We start from the raw sequence: 19,706 nt of genomic DNA on the forward strand, positions 1-19,706 counted from the left end.
GCACTAACACACAGAGAGACTGCTGTTTCTTCTATTTATTATTGACATTACCACCGAAATTACCTGTAAAATCAAACTCTTTGCAGACGATTGCATAATTTACAGAGAAATCAGAAGCCATCAAGATCATGCCATACTTAACAGATCATTGCAAAAACTTTCGGACTGGTGTAGTGATTGACAAATGTCAATTAACAAAGTGAAATCGGTAGCAATTGCAGTGACTAGAAAAAAGCAACCATCAAATTTCTTGTACAAAATCAATGGTAATCCACTGGCCTTCGTCAATGAACACAAATTTTTAGGAGTTACATTAACTAACGATCTTAGATGGGGCAAACACATTGACAACATTACTTCAACTGCATTACGAAAACTGTTCTTTCTTAAAAGGTGTCTCCGTCTTGCGCCAACACAAACTAAACTTTTAGCTTATAAAACGTTTGTTAGGCCTGTACTAGAATATGCTAACACTGTTTGGTTTCCTCAGTCTGTAACCAATATTTCGCGACTTGAAAGAATTCAACGTAAAGCAGTGAGGTTTATTCACAACAGATACAAAAAAAGGACTCACCAACACAACTAGCTGAAATCTCCAGGCTTGAAATGCTGTCAACAAGGGCAAAGCGCGCGCGACTAAAATTTCTTTATCAGCTCCTTAATAACAATTTTAAGATCGATTCATCAAAGTACATTTCACTGTCACTAAAACGTGCATTAAGAAACCAGCACGCGTATAGGCTAACCGAATATCCTTATCACAGTGACACCTTCAAAAATTCTTTCTTCCCGCTAGTAACAAGAGAATGGAACCATCTAGACGAATCCATAACTAACGCCGATTCATTTCCAAATTTGTGTACCGAACTAGAAGCCGTGTTTTAAAACTAGAGGAGTGGTTAGAAAGATTTTTTCTGCATTTTTGTCTATTTTAAGGAGTACACGACGTGTTGTGCCCATGTTGATGTTCATGTTTGTTGTGCCCATGTTAATGTTCATGTTTTCGAACGAGCATGTTTTTTTCTTCAGTTACTTGAGCAAATATGTCAACTTCTTTTGAGTTTTTTTTTCTGTGATATGAACTGTCTAATTTATAGCTGTCTTTCGCACAGCCGCTTTTAGAAATGTTATCCTCTGCTGTGATACGTGTTATGCCCACCTGCTAAGGTCTCAACTAGAGACTGGCAGTATTTCAAATAAAAATAAAACACAATTTAATCACCGGACATTGCGACAGTCCGACGACTTGAGGAGCACGACAGGGCCGAACCGCAGACTGGCGCACGTTGCCTCGCTGGTCCGTCCGCGGCTGGTCGAGTGGTGTTCTCCCGGGAGTCTACCGAGAGCGCTTCTCGGAAGCTTAAACAGTGGCTCGGGCTAACAGACGGCGGTTGCAGCCCCTCATTTATAGGCGCGGACCGCGTCTGTTTGTTCTTCGCGACAAGGCAGGCGCGCACATACACGCAGCTTTAACCGCACAAACTCCTTCTCCTTCTTGCACCGGGCGCGCGACCCCATTGGTCGAGCGCGGAAACCACCTTCTAGAACAATCTAGGTCATTCGCGGCATGCTGAGTCATCGGTGCCGGAGCGAAGGGAAGTGGGGAGGGTATCCTTTGGCGCGAAAGGTTACCCCCTTTCCGTCGACAACAAGCAAAAACTTCTTCAACATTCGAGAAAAATCGACGCCGCGCGTGTCTATGTTTTCTCCGCGCCCCGACGGCGAGCTGAGTGAAAAGCACCGTGCGCTCCGGTGGCGCATCCCCGCTGCTTTTTTTTGTTTTACTTTACCGCGCGCGGGCGCGATTGCTTAGGCGCAGTGCCGGTTTTTTTCGAACATGCGCCGAATTTTGTGACAGACTGGTGCGCCACACGGTTACATAGAATGCTCGATGACGCCGGCCCCAAGCAAGTCTTCTTTGTTTCCATCTCCTCCCTTTTTGCGAAAGGGATCCTATATTCTCGACGGTAGACAGGGGGAGCGTCCCCAGTGGGTATCCGCTACTTAATGGCCTGGCAAAACCCGAGGTCGGTTCTGCTGGTTGAGAATATTGAGGTATTCTCCAAAATCATACTTTCGACCAATGTACGAGAGCTCAAGCATCCTCAGCAGATTTTGCCTTGCACCTGCTGTTTCTTTAGAGTTAACGTTTAGAATAGGCTCCCCCACCTCCAAGCCTAACAAATTCCCGACTAGATAGTGTTTCCCAAGGCGTATGGCCTGAATGGTTAGGTTGGCCTCCCTGACGCATATAGCCTCATTTTCGCGTGTTGTACTTAGGGCGGGCGCTCCCACAAGTCCATTTACCTCCAGTCGAGACACCTCTATTTGATCTGTCCGCTTGATACGGGCGACAAAGGTCTAAAGGCCAGAAGGCACTCACTCATCGCCGGAAGCACTGTAGTCTCGATCAGTGCGAGGGATATGGTCCCTTCGGGCTCACCGAACGTGTTATTCCGTATCGCGCGCCCACCACGCGCCCAGTTATCGATCGGGATATAAGCTCCGGCTACACGAATCATACCCTGGCTGAACAACATGTTGATCCGTTGGTCTCTTAAGATGTCCTGTCCGATGATGCCGGCCAGAGGAAGCATGACACTGTCCTCGCACACAAAAAAAACTGGTAATGAACGAGTGGCTTTCATGTGCCAAAGGTATGCGGTAGACGCCGAACGTGCCTATGCGGTCTCCGGTGATGCCGATAAGAATTACCTGGCTTTCGCACCTTTCGAACAGATTCTCCCAGTTTGAGTTTATACCTCCTAGTGCGCTGTGCTTTAACAGGCTGAGTTTGGATACTGTGTCGACGAGACACTTCACAGAGCTGCCTGCCACCTTGCACTCGACTATCGGGCTCTTCTCCCGGCACAGATTCACCACTGCTTCGCACTGCCTCTGTTCGCCCTGGTTGACGACAGAGGCCGTACTCAGTTTCTCTAAATCTTTGCTGCCGTCTAGTCCTTGTCGCGACGGTTATTAAACTGGGTCCTCGACACTTACCTGGACCAGCGAGGCGTGTGACGTGTCCGACAGAAGCGAGCGAAATGTCCCGGCCTGCCGCAAAAAAAGCAAACGCCGAAGTTATCGCGCTGGCGGAACTCGCCATTCAATTCGGGCTGGTTGCGTATTTGGAGGCTTTCGTCTACGAGTCTTTCTAGACGTTCCAAACGCAAGCCGAGTCCAGCCTGCTCCCCCGAGTCTTCAAGCTGCCTGACAGCCGCAGCGCGTGTACGGGAAGCCTTCTCAATTTCCTCCTTCATGGCCGCCACTTCAACAGCATCGGAAAAGTTTTTGGGGTCTCGCGACAGAGCGAACCGCCGGACTGGATCAAGAAGGCCAGTAAGGAATTCGGAGAGAAGTTGTTCATTTAGGATCTCGTTTTTTGCACTTTTCTTTGACGTGTCTTCGCCACCAGCGTCCCTCAAGGTCTCCGCCCCGACTCTCTTCAAACGGCTCGCGACAGAGCGTACACCTTCACTAAATTTCTGACGCGCGTTCAAGAAATTTTCAACTTTTGTGCTCGCCGTTTCGTTATCAAAACGCTTCAATGCGAGCGCTTTGAAAGATTTGTATGTGACACCGCTAGCCACCTCTTCATCTCTCAATGCGAAATCCTGAGCCCTCGCGACCATTTTTCATCACGCCATCACAATCGTTTGATTTTTCCTGCCATCCTCCCAAGTTAGCCACCTGTTTTAAAAATTGAAGAAAGTCCCTGAGGTTAGGACCCGTGTCGTCTCCCGTGAACGTCGGAATCATACCGCCCAGCATTAGTGCACTAGCTCCCAACGGTCCGTAGTGAGCATTCTGTGATTGCGGTAGCGACATGTTGGCCCCTTTCTCCTCGGGTTCAAGGGTAAATGTCTAGCGCCACAACTTCAGCAAATCCAACCGCTGCCACCACTTGCGACTTTCTCGCCGCCTTCCCGGGGGGGGGGGGGGGGTCATTCACAAAGCAACCTAATTTGTTGCTCTCTACGGGTCCTGTTGAAGCGAGGCGAATTGAGCCAACAAGGCGGTAACCCGGCAAAACATTATTTATTTCTCTGCCCGAAGGCAAAATTGGGGTCCGCTCACCGCTGGCTTTTAGCAGAACTGGTTGTCCATCCGGTAGGTCGGGGCTTCACTCCGCTCATCTTGCGTCTGCGGGCCGCAGCTGCCTCGGCTCTCCCGTGGTCTGTCTCTCTTCCCGGCGTCTCGGCTGGCGGTGCTGGGACGGGTCGAGGCCATAGGACTCTTGGGCGTTTCGGCTACCGGTCAGTTTGCTGCTGATGCTGAGATCCGGCCTCGCTGACTATCAACCAGCGCGATCGTGCATCTGTTCGCCTCGCCCGTCTCTGCTCGACTCCTATTTAGCTCCGCTGCCCGTGCCGCGTCTCTCCGGAGATTCCCTTTCTCTCTCTCTCCCTGGGTGATCTTCGCCCAACAATTTTTCATCGTCGCGGCTCATGCAGCCGACCAAGGGCACCCGCAAAAATTCTAGGAACCCGCGTTCACTACGACGGGAAGGGCGATGGCCTCGTTGGTGTTGGGTCGAAGGGGATCAGGTTTCCCTCGGAAGGCAACGCTTCTCTGCAGTCAGTCTCGCCTCCTCTGCTGGCAGCCTGTCTCGTGCCATCCGCCGACCTCCCCCGCCACCTCGAGCCGTTACGCAGTCTGTCGTGTCTGCTGCAAGTAAGGCTGCCTGTCGGCCTGCACAAACAAACGCACAAACGACCCCGTCTGCGTGGGGTGGGGGTTGGGGGGGTGGAGCACCGCACAAACCGCAGGAAAGACTGCATTGCGTTGGGCACCGCGCGAAGCCTCTCCTCTTTAGCTGTCTGGCTGTCTTTGCACGTCTGTCTTCTGCATCGCCCGCCGCATTCTCCGCCACCTTTTTCGCCGACATGTCTGGGTCGATAAATTTGAAGACGGGCAAAATGCTTGGCACTGGTCGCCGGGTTAGTTCTTTTCAGCAATGGCTGGGCCTCCCGTATGCTGCCCTTCACACTAGAAAAAAATTTGAAAACTACAAGTCTCAAGCGAGGCAGTTTTCAAGAATTTTTTCTCCGCAGATGTAAAGGACATCTTCAAATTTGCAGAATGGATAAGCATCAAGGTGCTAGAAAAAGCATACCGACTTTCATTTTATATTATGCAGGGAAGTGCAAGAAGTATTGCCCTAAATCTGGTATTTTTGAATTAGTAGTGTTTTTACAAATCAAAGGAAGAAAAATCATCTTCAATTTTTTTAGAATCCTGAAAGAAGTTTCTAGAAGGAGGCGAAAGCGAATACGAAAGAACGTATTGCAATATTTTGTTTCTAACAATCATATCTAAGCTCAAACTTGTAGCTTTTTCAGCATCCGCAGGAGTGCCTAATAAAGAATACGTTCTCCGCTGCTCTTAATTTCCCACAAATCCCAAAATTGAAACATTTTCTATAAGGTGAGAGCATACCTAACTACATTTTGTGGACATACACTGATCTGGGACGCAAGCAGGATTCGGTAGCACCGCTATCGTCTGGTGCGGGTAACAACTTGCAGTTAGGCGCAGTTGCAGATGCTCAAAAAGCTACAAGTTTTTGCTTGGATGTCAATGTTTGAAACAAAGTAATGGAACGTGTTCTTTAGTATTCTTTTTCGTCTCCTTCGAGAGAATGGTTTCAGCAGTTACAAGAAAAATTGGAGATGTTTTTGAAAGCACTATTTTATTCAGAAATGCCAGTTTTAGGGCAATACTTCTTGCACTTCGCTGTATTATATAAAACTGAAAATAAGTACACTTTTTAGCTCCTGATGCTTATCCATTGTGCAGATTTGAAGGAGATCTGCTTTATATTTTCGGAGAAAAAAATTTTGAAAATTGCCTCAATTGAGACTTGTCTTTTCAGAATTTTTTTTCTAGTAAGCGGCAACTTCTTCACAATGGCGGAAACAATCGTGACATACTCTTCCTTACTGTACTTATAGCACGCAAATTATATCCGTCATAGCTTTTATATTTTTATTCCTACATCAAGCGAATTCGCGCAATTGAGCTCTATGTAAAAACGCTGCCTCTGCCATGACATCATTTACCGTTTTTTCTCCTTAAATATTTGTATTGAAAGAAACTAAATTCACTCTTGGCCTACTGAATAACGTGTGCGCAATGCATAACATAATCAACATTATTTAAAAATTCAAATATTTAGGCAGTTTGATCTCTCCTGGAATCATTCTATAAAAAATTAGTTCACAAGCTAACTACTCAAGATGATTCACCAGCTTTCTGGTTCCCTGCAGCACTGGTAATACTGTGTAGAAAATGCCTTATTTTTACATCGAAAAATCCATTTTTTGATAATTGCTTAGTCTTCCCTGAAACACCTGGTATATTAGAAAAATAATAAGAGGATGTGCTCCATGACACCTCTTCTGGAGGACCACCCTTTTTAAAGTGCACTGCAGCCTTCGAAGCACGTAGCTTTTGTTTCAAATGCTGTAGTACACTCGAAAAAGGCTGCTTCTGCGAAACGAAACTGTCGTCAATTAAATCCTGTTATGTTTTCAATTTCTGCTGACATTTTCTTGCATTGATCAATCAATTGCCAAAAAATCACCTTTGATATATATGTATATATGTATAGGTTTAAGAGAAGTGTGCACTTCTTCAAAGACACTTATTTATCCACGTTTCGACCGCGGTGCGGTCTTCAGGACTGTAGTGGTCTGACTGTAGTTGATATGAAGTCTCACCACACACACACACACACACACACACACACACACACACACACACACACACACACACACACACACACACACACACACACACACACACACACACACACACACACACACACACACACACACACACACACACACACACACACACACACACACACACACACACACACACACACACACACACACACACACACACACGCACGCACGCACGCACACACACACACACACGCACGCACGCACGCACACACACACACATATATATATATATATATATATATATATATATATATGGTGACATTTCATATCAGAAAAAGCCATTTATATCTATAATGCCTGCAGGCACTAAAACTTACTTAGTGGTGGATGAGGGCTTTGCATAAAGCATATAAAATCGCTAGACAGTTTCTGTATGTCAATCATTGTTAGCAAGAGGGAACTGAGGGGGCTAGGGCTTCATTGCCAAAGGGAGTATTCTGTTCCCCTGTTGTTCTCTGGAAGATATTTTGATGTATGATGCATATCTTGCGGTTCTTATGTACGTTAGGGCTTGTGTGCAATAAATGAAAGTAATAATTTTTATTTTGCTTCTAATATTTTTTAAACACGCTAGGATGCTGGGTTCAAAAATAATTTTGGAGTGCTAAAACAATGTTGATCATAATGATGGCAAAACGAGGGAGTTGGTTATACATACTTAAACGAAAGTAGCGCAAAAGATAGCGATGATCCTGTTGTTCTCTTTCCTTGTCCTCGTCTTTTGCGCTATTTTCGTTTAAGTTGACCAAAATGTCATACTGAGTAGGCAACACACACATTACCAGACGTTTATAAGTTGATGGGTGGCAATTATACTTTCTTCGTACTTGAGTCCTTCGGATAACGGTGGCCAATTGTCGAAAAACCGTTGATAGGGTGTTGGCAGACGTTGTTGGTAAGTGGTCGATAGGAAGTATGTAGAAATTGTCGGTAAGGGGATGATAGGAAGTTTAAACACTTTCCACGTACTTGAGTCTTGGATTACGGTGGCCAATTGTTGGAAGACAGTTGATAGGGTTGTGGTAATCATTGTCGGTAAGTGGTCGACAGTAAGTACGTAGAAGCTGTCGATAAGGAGAATATAGGAATTATAAAGACTTTATATGCCCTTGAGTTTCGTGGATTACGGTGGCGAATTGTCGGAAGACGATTGATAGGTTGTTACTACAAGCTATACACACATTTAAAAGGCTGTCTTCAATGTAGAAGGTTGTATAAACATTAGTCTAGTCTTCCTACAAAATGTTACTAACAATGTTTTTAAGGGTTCTCCGAAGATTTGTTGCGCACCTCACATATGTCCCTTTAGGAAGTTTTTTCAGATGGAACAAAACTGCCTTTGGTGCACACAACACTTATATTCACGTGGAAACAGACGATCGCTGCCAAAGTCACTGAAGGAACTTTACTCAGTTACATATGGAGGCACATGGAAACACACACAGAGGAAACATAGGGTCAAACAATATACATCTAGAAAAAGCGATAATGAAAACCATATAAAACATCAGGCACAAATTTTAAACACGCCTGTACCTTAAAGGTGAACATGTACACACTGAACAACCCACTAACACTACCCCATGCGTGTGCAGAGGTCACCGTTGCAAACACACCAGATAGTAGCACTGTACTTTGGGCATAACCGTCCGGTAAATTAAAAACGACTCGTGCAATCGGTATCTATGAGTTCGGAGCTTTTGATGTACTCTACACGAAAGGTATACTCTTGTAATGTTAGGCTGCAACGCAGTACACTGCATTTTAGGTGCTTAGCCTTTGTTAAATATTGCAAGGGTTGGTGGTCAGTCTGAATGATGAAGAACTTCAGTACAAGAATGTGTGGAATTTCTCAACAGCCCAGACTATCGCCAAACTCTCGCGTTCAATCGCGAGTGTTTCGCTGTACACGCTGGACCGAGGTACCAGCGGTCGACTCGCTAATGATACCGGCTGGAAGATTCCGTCATGCTCCTATAGGTGAACGGCGCCTATGCTGACTTCGGAAGTATCTGAGCGAAGCACGAGCTGCTTAGGGAGAATTGGCTTTCTTTATACGGGCCTGGAAGTAAACCCGTGCTTGAGCTCGTCCAAAGCGGCTTGCCGCTGTGGTGTTAAAGAGGCAAGGTTGCGTTCACTTTTGCGTCCCATCTCCACGAGCTGTTGGACTTTGTCGGCAGAGCCTGGGATGAAATTGCGGTAGTATTAACGAAGCCCTAAGAAGAAACGCTCTTGCTTCATCGTCTTTGGAAGCGGCACGTTGGCAAGCTTTTCCACCACCGTTTCCAAAGATCGGATTGTCCCTTCAAGCTGGTGTCCAAGAAAGATGTTAGTGGTTTTGATTTCACTCTTCTGCGGCTTGATCGTGAGGCAGGCCTCGCGCACCCTGCTTAATAGCCTGTTTAAAGCCTAGATATGTTCTTCCCAGGAATAGGCCGCTGCGAGGACATCGTCAATGCAATGCACGAAATTGTCCATGCCCTGTAACATAATACGCATCAGGTGCGTAAAAATAGCCGATGCTGTATTAATACCGAAGGACATATAGACGAACTGATAGTGACCGAATTGCGCAGAGAACGCTGTTTTCGGCCTCGAGGCTTCCTCAGAGGAAACTCGGCAGTCGCCTTTAGAGAGTTCAAATTTCGTAAAGTACACCTTGGTTCCCACCTCGGTAAATATTACGTCTGTTCATGAAATGAGCTCCATATAAGACACAAGCACATCATTGATGCGTCGAAAGTCGATGCAAGTTCGATAGGTGTTGTCTTTCTTTTTGATCAGAACGAGAGAGAAATTGTATAGGTATTTTCAACGTTCAATGACCCCTAATTTGATCATCTCGTCTATCTACTTTTCAACGACGTCTTTCATGGCAAAAGCCAACGGGTACTATGGGGTATTCCCGACTTCAGAAGTCGAGAGCCTGAATTGACTCTCCACTAGATTAGTCTTCCCGGGAACCCCGGAAAAAATGTCTGCATACGTGTCAAGTAAGCTCCGAATCTCCTGCTGCTTGTCGTCAGCGAGCTTGGTGGAGATCTACACGGCTTTAATTTTCTTACCGTGTCACCTTCTTCGATTGCGATGAAAGATGCCGCGTACACGGTCTCTTGGGGCGCACGCTCTTCGTACCGTTGGAAGATATTGATGTGGAATAGCTTCTTAGAGTTGCCTAAGTCGATCCAATAGACCACGTCGTTCTTTTTGCCAGAAACCCCGAATGGACCTTTCCAGTGCATCAGAAGTTTATTGTGGCTACGCGGCAAAAGAATGAGGGCACGATATCTAGCCCTAAACTGCCGCTTCTTGCTATTCCTGTCTTAGTAGCTGTTATGAAACTGTTGGTCACGCAACAAATTTTGCTGTGCCGCTCTCACAATTTGCTCGAGAAGTTCTCTAAGATCGAGAACGCAACCATATGTCGTTTTCTTGTGTTCTCCCAGCTCTTCCCTTGTACAGAGCTCTTTGAGGCCGGCGAGGCATCCTCGCACATGTGCAAATATCGATTCAAACAGATAACCCCAGAATCGCCTGCCGCACCTCTCTGTATAGGAAGAGAAGTGGGGCGATATAATGATCCCTTGTTTTGGGCTGCTACTCACTGATCTTCCGCAGCATCTTCTTCAGTGCGCCGTTAAATTTCTCCTCCATCCTATTGCACATTAGAGGGTGAGGGGTCGTGCTGAGATCTTTCACCGCCTAGAGACCATTAAACTCTCATCATTTCGGAAGTGAAACAGGAGCCCTGGTTATAAAGGATCTCTCTCGGAAAATCTAGCCGTGAAAACATCTCCAATAAATTTTCTGCCACGGTTGCTGAATCTTTCTTTGGCAGAGCCACGGCGTCGGGATACCGTGTGGGAAAATCGACGAGAGTAAGAATATATAAATTCCCTTCCACTGATATGGGCGACAGCGGACCGACAATATTGACAGCGAACCGATCAAATGGAGAGTCGATAAGAGGCATGCGTCCCAACGGCGCTGTCATAATCGGCAGACGATTATGACAGTTCCTCATGAACTGTTCGCCCACCACCAAGTAACGTAAATCATTGTACATTGTGGCCGTTACCGACGTCTCGACCAATAGATAAAAAGTCTGAACAAGTGTGCAGCGTATTGCTTGCACATTTCTTTATCAAGCGGCTTACTTCCACGATAACTTTCGCGATAACCCTCTGCTGTGAACCGAAAATGTTGGAGCAGGGCTAGTTTTGCCTTATCGTAATCCAATGAATCTTCTCGAGACAATCGACAGAACACACAGAGACCCGCTCCAGTCAAAGACAATGAGTGCTGTACCCTATTTTTCCTTGGACCAGCTGTGCCCTTCTGCGAAACGCTCAAAACGCTTGAGTTATGCATCCAAGTCATCCCTGCATTGGTCGAAAGGAGGGATCAATTTCTGAGGGCTAACCTCTGCTGAGGGCTCCGTTGTGGGTTCTCGACTATTCCCACCAGCCTCTGCGAGACTTAATTGGTGCTGCAGTCTACGATCTTCAGCCTCGGCAAGCGATTTTGCAAGCTCGCGTTCGGGTTGTGCTTTACGCTCATCTGCCTCGGCTTGCGCCTTTACACGCTCGCAATCGGCTGCTGCTTGGGCCTTTGCATGCTCGTGTTCGGCCTGTGTTTTGCGGTCTTCAGCGTCTGCTAGCGCCTGTTCGTGCTCGCGTTGAGCCTCATGTTCGGCTGCACGTGCTGCGTGTTCATTCTCTTCTTCGGGGACATCTCACGAACGAAGCTCTGTGTCTTTTATCCCCAACTCTTTGCCTAATTCAATTAACTCCTTTAGCGTGGTCATAGTTTTTTTTTACGAACCCACAAAAGGAACCCCCCTCCCGCGACATTCCGAAGGGGAACGTTATTGCGTGCCGGTTCGAAGAACAAAACAAAAAACAAAACAGACAAATCAAAATGAAGCCGTACTTATACTTTAAAGGAAAAGAGCCGATACGAAACGAAAAAGAGAGAACTACGCACTCAACACGCGTTCAACACAACAGAATAAAGAAAACAGTTCACCAGGTACTGAGCGTCCCAGGTGAGGCGGAGATGCCTTGCAGACAGGGTGGACGCGGGTTGTTGTAGTGCGACGCGTCGCTGGTCTTGCGTCGAAGAAAGCCGCGGAAGGGAGCGAGACGCCAGTGGTCTCCCGTCAAGAGCCCGAAGAACTTGGAAGCAGCAGGAAAAACGTAGCCAGGTCCCGTCGACGACGTCACGAAACGCCGAAGGCTTAAAGCAAACTATCCAAGAGTTCCTTTCGGCAGCATGGACCCTCAGTCCATCGGTTGCCACCTCCACGCCTGCAAGCAACGCAGGAGTCTTGCGTCGGTGATCCAAGGAAGGTCCACGGCAGCACAGACCCAACGTCCGACGGCTGCCACCCCCACGCTTGAAGGCCACGACCTCCGTTGCGCTGTCTGCCTTTACACCTCGGTTTTGAGACATGTCAGCTCTTCGCTCTTCGCACTCGCCACATTCACTGTCGCCGTCGACTCGCACACACCATTCGCACGTGCACACGCGCAACGCTGGGCTGGCACGTGCAGTGCTTAACTGTCTACGCACCATTGTCGACGCACCGCGTTGAAAAAATCCTCCGAAGATTTGTAGTGCACCTCACACACGCACTGGCTACGTGGCTTGTGCTCTTCCAACACGGTTGCTGCATTTCAGCTTACTCTTTCCACGTGGTAGGTACGCGGCTTCATGCTCCTCCAATGCGGTGTCTGCCTCTTCAGCTACGTCCGGTTTCCACGTGGTGGCTGCGTGGCTTCGTGCTTTTTGAGCGTGGTTGCTGCATCCCAGCTTCCTCTTTCCACGCACTGGTTGCGTCTTCAGCTTCCTCTTTCCGAGCGGTGGCTGCGCTGTTGTGCTCTTCCAAAGCAAATGCTGCATCTTCAGATTCCTTTTTCACGCGGTAGTTACGTGGCTTCGTGCTCTTCCAACGCGGTGGCTGCGTTTTCACCTTCCACCTTACCACGCGCTGGCTCTCTGGCTTCGTGTTCTTCCAACACGGTTGCTGCGTCTTCAGCATCCCCCTTTGACACGATGGCTGCGTGGCTTCTTGCTCTTCCAACGCGTGGGCTGAATCTTCAGCTTCCAGCCTCGTTCTTTTTCCACGAGGTGCCTGCATGGTTCGTCCTCTACCAACGTTGTGGTTTCGTCTTCAAATTCGTCGTTTTTCTACTTGGTGGCTGCGTGGCTTCGTGCTCTTCCAACGCGGTGGCTGCGTTTTCACCTTCCACCTTACCACGCGCTGGCTCTCTGGCTTCGTGCTCTTCCAACACGGTTGCTGCGTCTTCAGCATTCCCCTTTGACACGATGGCTGCGTGGCTTCTTGCTCTTCCAACGCGTTGGCTGAATCTTCAGCTTCCAGCCTCGTTCTCTTTCCACGAGGTGCCTGCATGGTTCGTCCTCTACCAATGTTGTGGTTTCGTCTTCAAATTCGTCGTTTTTCTACTTGGTGGCTACGTGGCTTCGTGCTCTTCCAACGCGGTGGCTGCGTTTTCACCTTCCACCTTACCACGCGCTGGCTCTCTGGCTTCGTGTTCTTCCAACACGGTTGCTGCGTCTTCAGCATCCCCCTTTGACACGATGGCTGCGTGGCTTCTTGCTCTTCCAACGCGTTGGCTGAATCTTCAGCTTCCAGCCTCGTTCTCTTTCCACGAGGTGCCTGCATGGTTCGTCCTCTACCAACGTTGTGGTTTCGTCTTCAAATTCGTCGTTTTTCTACTTGGTGGCTGCGTGGCTTCGTGCTCTTCCAACGCGGTGGCTGCGTTTTCACCTTCCACCTTACCACGCGCTGGCTCTCTGGCTTCGTGTTCTTCCAACACGGTTGCTGCGTCTTCAGCATCCCCCTTTGACACGATGGCTGCGTGGCTTCTTGCTCTTCCAACGCGTGGGCTGAATCTTCAGCTTCCAGCCTCGTTCTTTTTCCACGAGGTGCCTGCATGGTTCGTCCTCTACCAACGTTGTGGTTTCGTCTTCAAATTCGTCGTTTTTCTACTTGGTGGCTGCGTGGCTTCGTGCTCTTCCAACGCGGTGGCTGCGTTTTCACCTTCCACCTTACCACGCGCTGGCTCTCTGGCTTCGTGCTCCTCCAACACGGTTGCTGCGTCTTCAGCATCCCCCTTTGACGCGATGGCTGCGTGGCTTCTTGCTCTTCCAACGCGTTGGCTGAATCTTCAGCTTCCAGCCTCGTTCTCTTTCCACGAGGTGCCTGCATGGTTCGTCCTCTACCAATGTTGTGGTTTCGTCTTCAAATTTGTCGTTTTTCTACTTGGTGGCTACGTGGCTTCGTGCTCTTCCAACGCGGTGGCTGCGTTTTCACCTTCCACCTTACCACGCGCTGGCTCTCTGGCTTCGTGTTCTTCCAACACGGTTGCTGCGTCTTCAGCATCCCCCTTTGACACGATGGCTGCGTGGCTTCTTGCTCTTCCAACGCGTTGGCTGAATCTTCAGCTTCCAGCCTCGTTCTCTTTCCACGAGGTGCCTGCATGGTTCGTCCTCTACCAACGTTGTGGTTTCGTCTTCAAATTCGTCGTTTTTCTACTTGGTGGCTGCGTGGCTTCGTGCTCTTCCAAAACGGTTGCTGCGTCTTCAGCATCCCCCTTTGACACGATGGCTGCGTGGCTTCTTGCTCTTCCAACGCGTTGGCTGAATCTTAAGCTTCCAGCCTCGTTCTCTTTCCACGAGGTGCCTGCATGGTTCGTCCTCTACCAACGTTGTGGTTTCGTCTTCAAATTCGTCGTTTTTCTACTTGGTGGCTGCGTGGCTTCGTGCTCCTCCAACGCGGTGGCTGCGTTTTCACCTTCCACCTTACCACGCGCTGGCTCTCTGGCTTCGTGTTCTTCCAACACGGTTGCTGCGTCTTCAGCATCCCCCTTTGACACGATGGCTGCGTGGCTTCTTGCTCTTCCAACGCGTTGGCTGAATCTTCAGCTTCCAGCCTCGTTCTCTTTCCACGAGGTGCCTGCATGGTTCGTCCTCTACCAACGTTGTGGTTTCGTCTTCAAATTCGTCGTTTTTCTACTTGGTGGCTGCGTGGCTTCGTCCTCTACCAACGCGGTGGTTGCGCCTTCAGATTCGTCCTATTTTCACTCGGTTGCTGCGTGGATTCGTCCTCTACTAACGCGGTGGCTGTGTCTTCAGACTCGTTGTCTTTCCATGCGACAGCTGCTTGGATTCATCCTCGACAAACGTGGTGGCTGCGTCTTCAGACTCATCCTATTTCACGCGGTGGCTGTGTGGCTCTGTTGCCTACAACACGGTGACTGCGTCTTGAGATTCGTCCTTTTTCCACGCGGTCGCTGCGTAATTTTGTGGTCTTAAAACACGGTGGCTGCGTCTTCAGATTCGTCCTCTTTGCACGCGGTGGCCGCGTGGCTGCGTGCTTTTCGAGCGCTGATGCAGATCTTCAACTTCCTCTTGCCGCGCGCTGGCTGCGCGGCTTGTGTTCTTCCAACGCGATGGCTGCATCTTCAGCTAACTCTTTCCGCGTGGTGGCTGCGTCTTCAGCTTCCTCTTTCCAAGCGGTGTCTGGGTGTCTTGAGCTCTTTCAACGCGATGGGTGCATCTTCAGCTTCCTTTTTCCGCGCGGTGGCTGCGTCTTCAGCTTCCCCTTTCGAAGCGGTAGCTGGGTGGCTTGGGCTATTTCAACGCGAATACTGCATCTTCAGCTTCCTCTTTCCGCGCGGTGGATGCGCCTTCAGCTTCCTCTTTCCAAACGGTGGCTGGGTGGCTTGGGCCCTTTCAACGCGATTGCTGCATCTTCAGCTTCCTCTTTCCGCGCGCTGGCTGCTTGGCTTGCGCTCTTCTAACGCGGTTGCTGCATCTTCAGACTCCTCTTGCCACGCGCTGGCTTCGCGGCCTGTGCTCTTCCAACGCGGTGGCTGCATCTTCAGCTTCCTCTTTCCGCGCGGTGGCTGCTTCTTCAACTTCCTCTTTCCAAGCGGTGGCTGGGTAGCTTGGGCTCTTTCAACACGATTGCTGCATCTTCAGCTTCCTCTTTACGCGCGGTGGCTGCGTCTTCAGTTGATTCTATCCATGCGGAGGCTGGGTGGCTTGTGCTCTTTCAACGCAATTGCAGCATCTTCAGCTTCGTCTTTCCGAGCGGTGGCGGCGTCTTCAATTTCCTCTTTCTGCGCGGTGGCTGCGTGGCTTGTGCTCTTCCAACGCGGTGGCTGCATCTTCAGCTTCCTCGTTCCGCGCGCTGGCTGCGTCTTCAGCAGCCCCTTTCAAAGAGGTGGCTGCGTGGCTTAAGGTCTTTCAAAGGATTGCTGCATCTTCAGCTTCCTCTTTCCAAGCGGTGTCTAGGTGTCTTGAGCTCTTTCAACGCGATTGGTGCATCTTCAGCTTCCTTTTTCCGCGCGGTGGCTGCGTCTTCAGCTTCCCCTTTCGAAGCGGTAGCTGGGTGGCTTGGGCTATTTCAACGCGAATACTGCATCTTCAGCTTCCCCTTTCCGCGCGGTGGATGCGCCTTCAGCTTCCTCTTTCCAAACGGTGGCTGGGTGGCTTGGGCCCTTTCACCGCGATTGCGGCATCTTCAGCTTCCTCTTTCCGCGCGCTGGCTGCTTGGCTTGCGCTCTTCTAACGCGGTTGCTGCATCTTCAGACTCCTCTTGCCACGCGCTGGCTTCGCGGCCTGTGCTCTCCCAACGCGGTGTCTGCATCTTCAGCTTCCTCTTTCCGCGCGGTGGCTGCTTCTTCAACTTCCTCTTTCCAAGCGGTGGCTGGGTAGCTTGGGCTCTTTCAACGCGATTGCTGCATCTTCAGCTTCCTCTTTACGCGCGGTGGATGCGTCTTCAGTTGCTTCTATCCATGCGGAGGCTGGGTGGCTTGTGCTCTTTCAACGCGGTGGCTGCATCTTCAGCTTCCTCGTTCCGCGCGGTGGCTGCGTCTTCAGCAACCCCTTTCCAAGAGGTGGCTGCGTGGCGTAAGGTCTTTCAAAGCGATTGCTGCATCTTCAGCTTCCTTTTCCATGCGGTAGTTACGTGGCTTCGTGCTCTTCCAACGCGGGGGCTGCGTCTTCAGCTTCCACCTTTCCACGCGCCGGCTGCATGGCTTTGTGTTCTGCCAACGCAGTTGCTTCTTCTTCAGCTGTTTATTTCGACACGATCGCCACGTGGCTTCGTGCTCTACAAACGCGATGGCTGAATCTTCAGCTTCTAGCCTCGTTATCTTTCCACGCGGTGGCTGCAAGGTTCGTCCTCTACCAACGCTGTGGTTTCGCCTTCAAATTCTTCGTCTTTCCATGTGGTGGCTGCGTGGCTTCGTCCTCTACTACCTCAGTGGTTGCGCTTTCAGATTCGTCCTATTTCCACGCGGTCGCTGCGTGGCTCCGTCGTCTACCAACACGGTGGCTGCGTCAAACCCGGTGGCTGCGTCTTCAGATTCGTCCTCTTTCCATGCGGCCGCTGCTTGGCTTCATCCTAGACAAACGTGGAGGCTGTGTCTTCAGACTCGTCCTCTTACAGCGCGGTGGCTGCGTTTTCAGTCTCATCCTCTCTCCATGGCTGTGTGGTTTCGTGCTCTTCGAACAAGGTGGCTGCGTCTTCACTCTCGTCCTCTTTCCTCGCGGCAGCTGCGTGGCTTCGTCGTCTACCAACACAGTGGCTGCGTCTCCACTCTCCTCCTCTCTCCTTAGCTGGTTTCGTGCTGTTCCAACACGGTGGCTGCGCCTACAGACTCGTCCTCTTTCTACGCTTGGCGGCATGGCTTCATCGTATACCAACGCGGTGGCTGCGTCTTCAGACTCATTCTACATCCATGGCTGAGTGGTTTCGTGCTCTTCCAACACAGTGGCTGCGTCTCCAGGCTCGTCCTATTTACACGCAGTGGCTTCGTGGCTTCGTTTTCTACCAACGCGGTGGCTGCGTCATCAGACACATCCTCTCTCCCTGGGTGCGTGGTTTCGAGCTGTTCTAACACAGTGTCTTTGTCTTCAGACTCTCCCTTTCTCTACGCGGTGTGTGCGTGGCTTCGTCCACTTCCAACGCGGTGGCTGCGTCTTGAGGCTCATCCTCTCTCTATGGCTTCATGGTTTCGTGCTCTTCCAACACAGAGGCTGCGTCTCCACACTCGTCTTCTTTCCACGCGGCGGCTGCGTGGCTTCGTCTTCTACCAACGAGATGGCTGCGTCTTCAGACTCATCCGCACTCCATGGCTGCGTGGCTTCGTCCTCTTCCAACGCAGTGGCTGCGTCTTCAGACTCATCCTCTCTCCATGGATGCGTGGTTTCGTGCTCTTCCAACACGATGGATGCGTCTTCATACTCATGCTCTCTCCTTGGCTGCGTGGGTTCGTGCTCTTCCAACACGGTGGCTGCGTCTCCAGAGTCGTCCTGTTTTCCACGCGGTGGCTTCATAGCTTCTTCCTCTACCAACGCGGTGGCTGCGTCTTCAGTCTCATCGTCTCTCCATGGCTGCGTGGTTTCGAGGTCTTCCAACGCGCTGGCTGCGTCTTCAGACTCGTACTCTCTCCATGGCTTCGTGGTTTTGTGCTCTTCCAACACGGTGGCTGCGTCTCCAGACTCGTTTCTTTCCACGCGGCGGCTGCTAGGCTTTTTCTTCTACCAACGCGGTGGCTGTGTCTTCAGACTGGTACTCTCTTCATGGCTTCGTGGTTTCGTGCTCTTCCAACACAGTGGCTGCGTCTCATACTCGTCCTCTTTCCATGCGGTGGCTGCTAGGCTTCTTGTTCTACCAACGCGGTGGCTGCGTCTTCAGACTTATCCGCTCTCCATGGCTGCGTGGTTTCGTCCTTTATCAACGCGGTAACAGCGCCTTCAGACTCGTCCTCTCTCCTTGGCTGCATGGTTTCTTGCTCTTGCAACACTGTGGCTGCGTCTTCAGACTCGTCCTCTATCCACGCGGTGGCTGCGTTGCTTCGTCCTCTTCCAACGCAGTGGCTGCGTCTTCAGACTCATCCTCTCTCCATGGCTGCGTGGTTTCGTGCTCTTCCAACACGATGGATGCGTCTCGAGACTCGTCCTTTTTCCACGTAGTGGATGCGTGGCTTCGTCCTCTTCCAACACGCTGGCTGCGTTTTCAGACTCATGCTCTCTCCATGGCTGCGTGGTTTCGTGCTCTTCCAAAACGGTGGCTGCGGCTCCAGAGTCGACCTCTTTTCCACGTGGTGGCTTCATGGCTTCGTCCTCTACCAACACGGTGGCTGCGTCATCAGTCTCATGCTCTCTCCATGGCTGCGTGGTTTCGAGGTCTTCCAACGCGGTGGCTGCGTCTTCAGGCTCGTCCTCTTTCTACACGGTGTCTGCGTGGCTTCGTCCTCTACTAACGTGGTGACTGCGTCTTCAGACTTGTACTCTCTCCATGGCTTCGTGGTTTCGTGCTCTTGCAACACGGTGGCTGCGTCTCCAGACTGGTCCTCTTTCCACGAGGTTGCTGCGTGGCTTCGTCTTCTACCAACGAGGTGGCTGCGTCTTCAGACTCATCCGCTCTCCATGGCTGCATGATTTCGTCCTCTTCCAACGCAGTGGCTGCGTCTTCAGACTCATCCTCTCTCCATGGATGCGTGGTTTCGTGCTCTTCCAACACGATGGTTGCGTCTCTAGACCCGTCCTTTTTCCACGCGGTGGCTGCGTGGCTTCGTCCTCTTCCAACGCGGTGGCTGCGTCTTCAGACTCATGCTCTCTCCTTGGCTGCGTGGTTTCCTGCTCTTCCAACGCGGTGGCTGCGTCTCCAGAGTCGTCCCTTTTTGCACGCGGTGGCTTCACTGCTTCGTCCACTACCAACGCGGTGGCTGCGCCATCAGTCTCATCCTCTCTCCATGGCTGCGTGGTATCGAGGTCTTCCAACACGGTGGCTGTGTCTTCAGACTCATCCTCTCTCCATGGCTGAGTGGTTTCGTGCTCTTCCAACGCGGTGGCTGCGTCTTCAGACTAATCCTCTTTCCACACGGTGGCTGCATGGCTTCGTCATCTACCGAC

The sequence above is a fragment of the Amblyomma americanum genome, chromosome 1 (assembly GCF_052857255.1).
Source record: "Amblyomma americanum isolate KBUSLIRL-KWMA chromosome 1, ASM5285725v1, whole genome shotgun sequence".
NCBI lineage: Eukaryota > Metazoa > Arthropoda > Arachnida > Ixodida > Ixodidae > Amblyomma > Amblyomma americanum.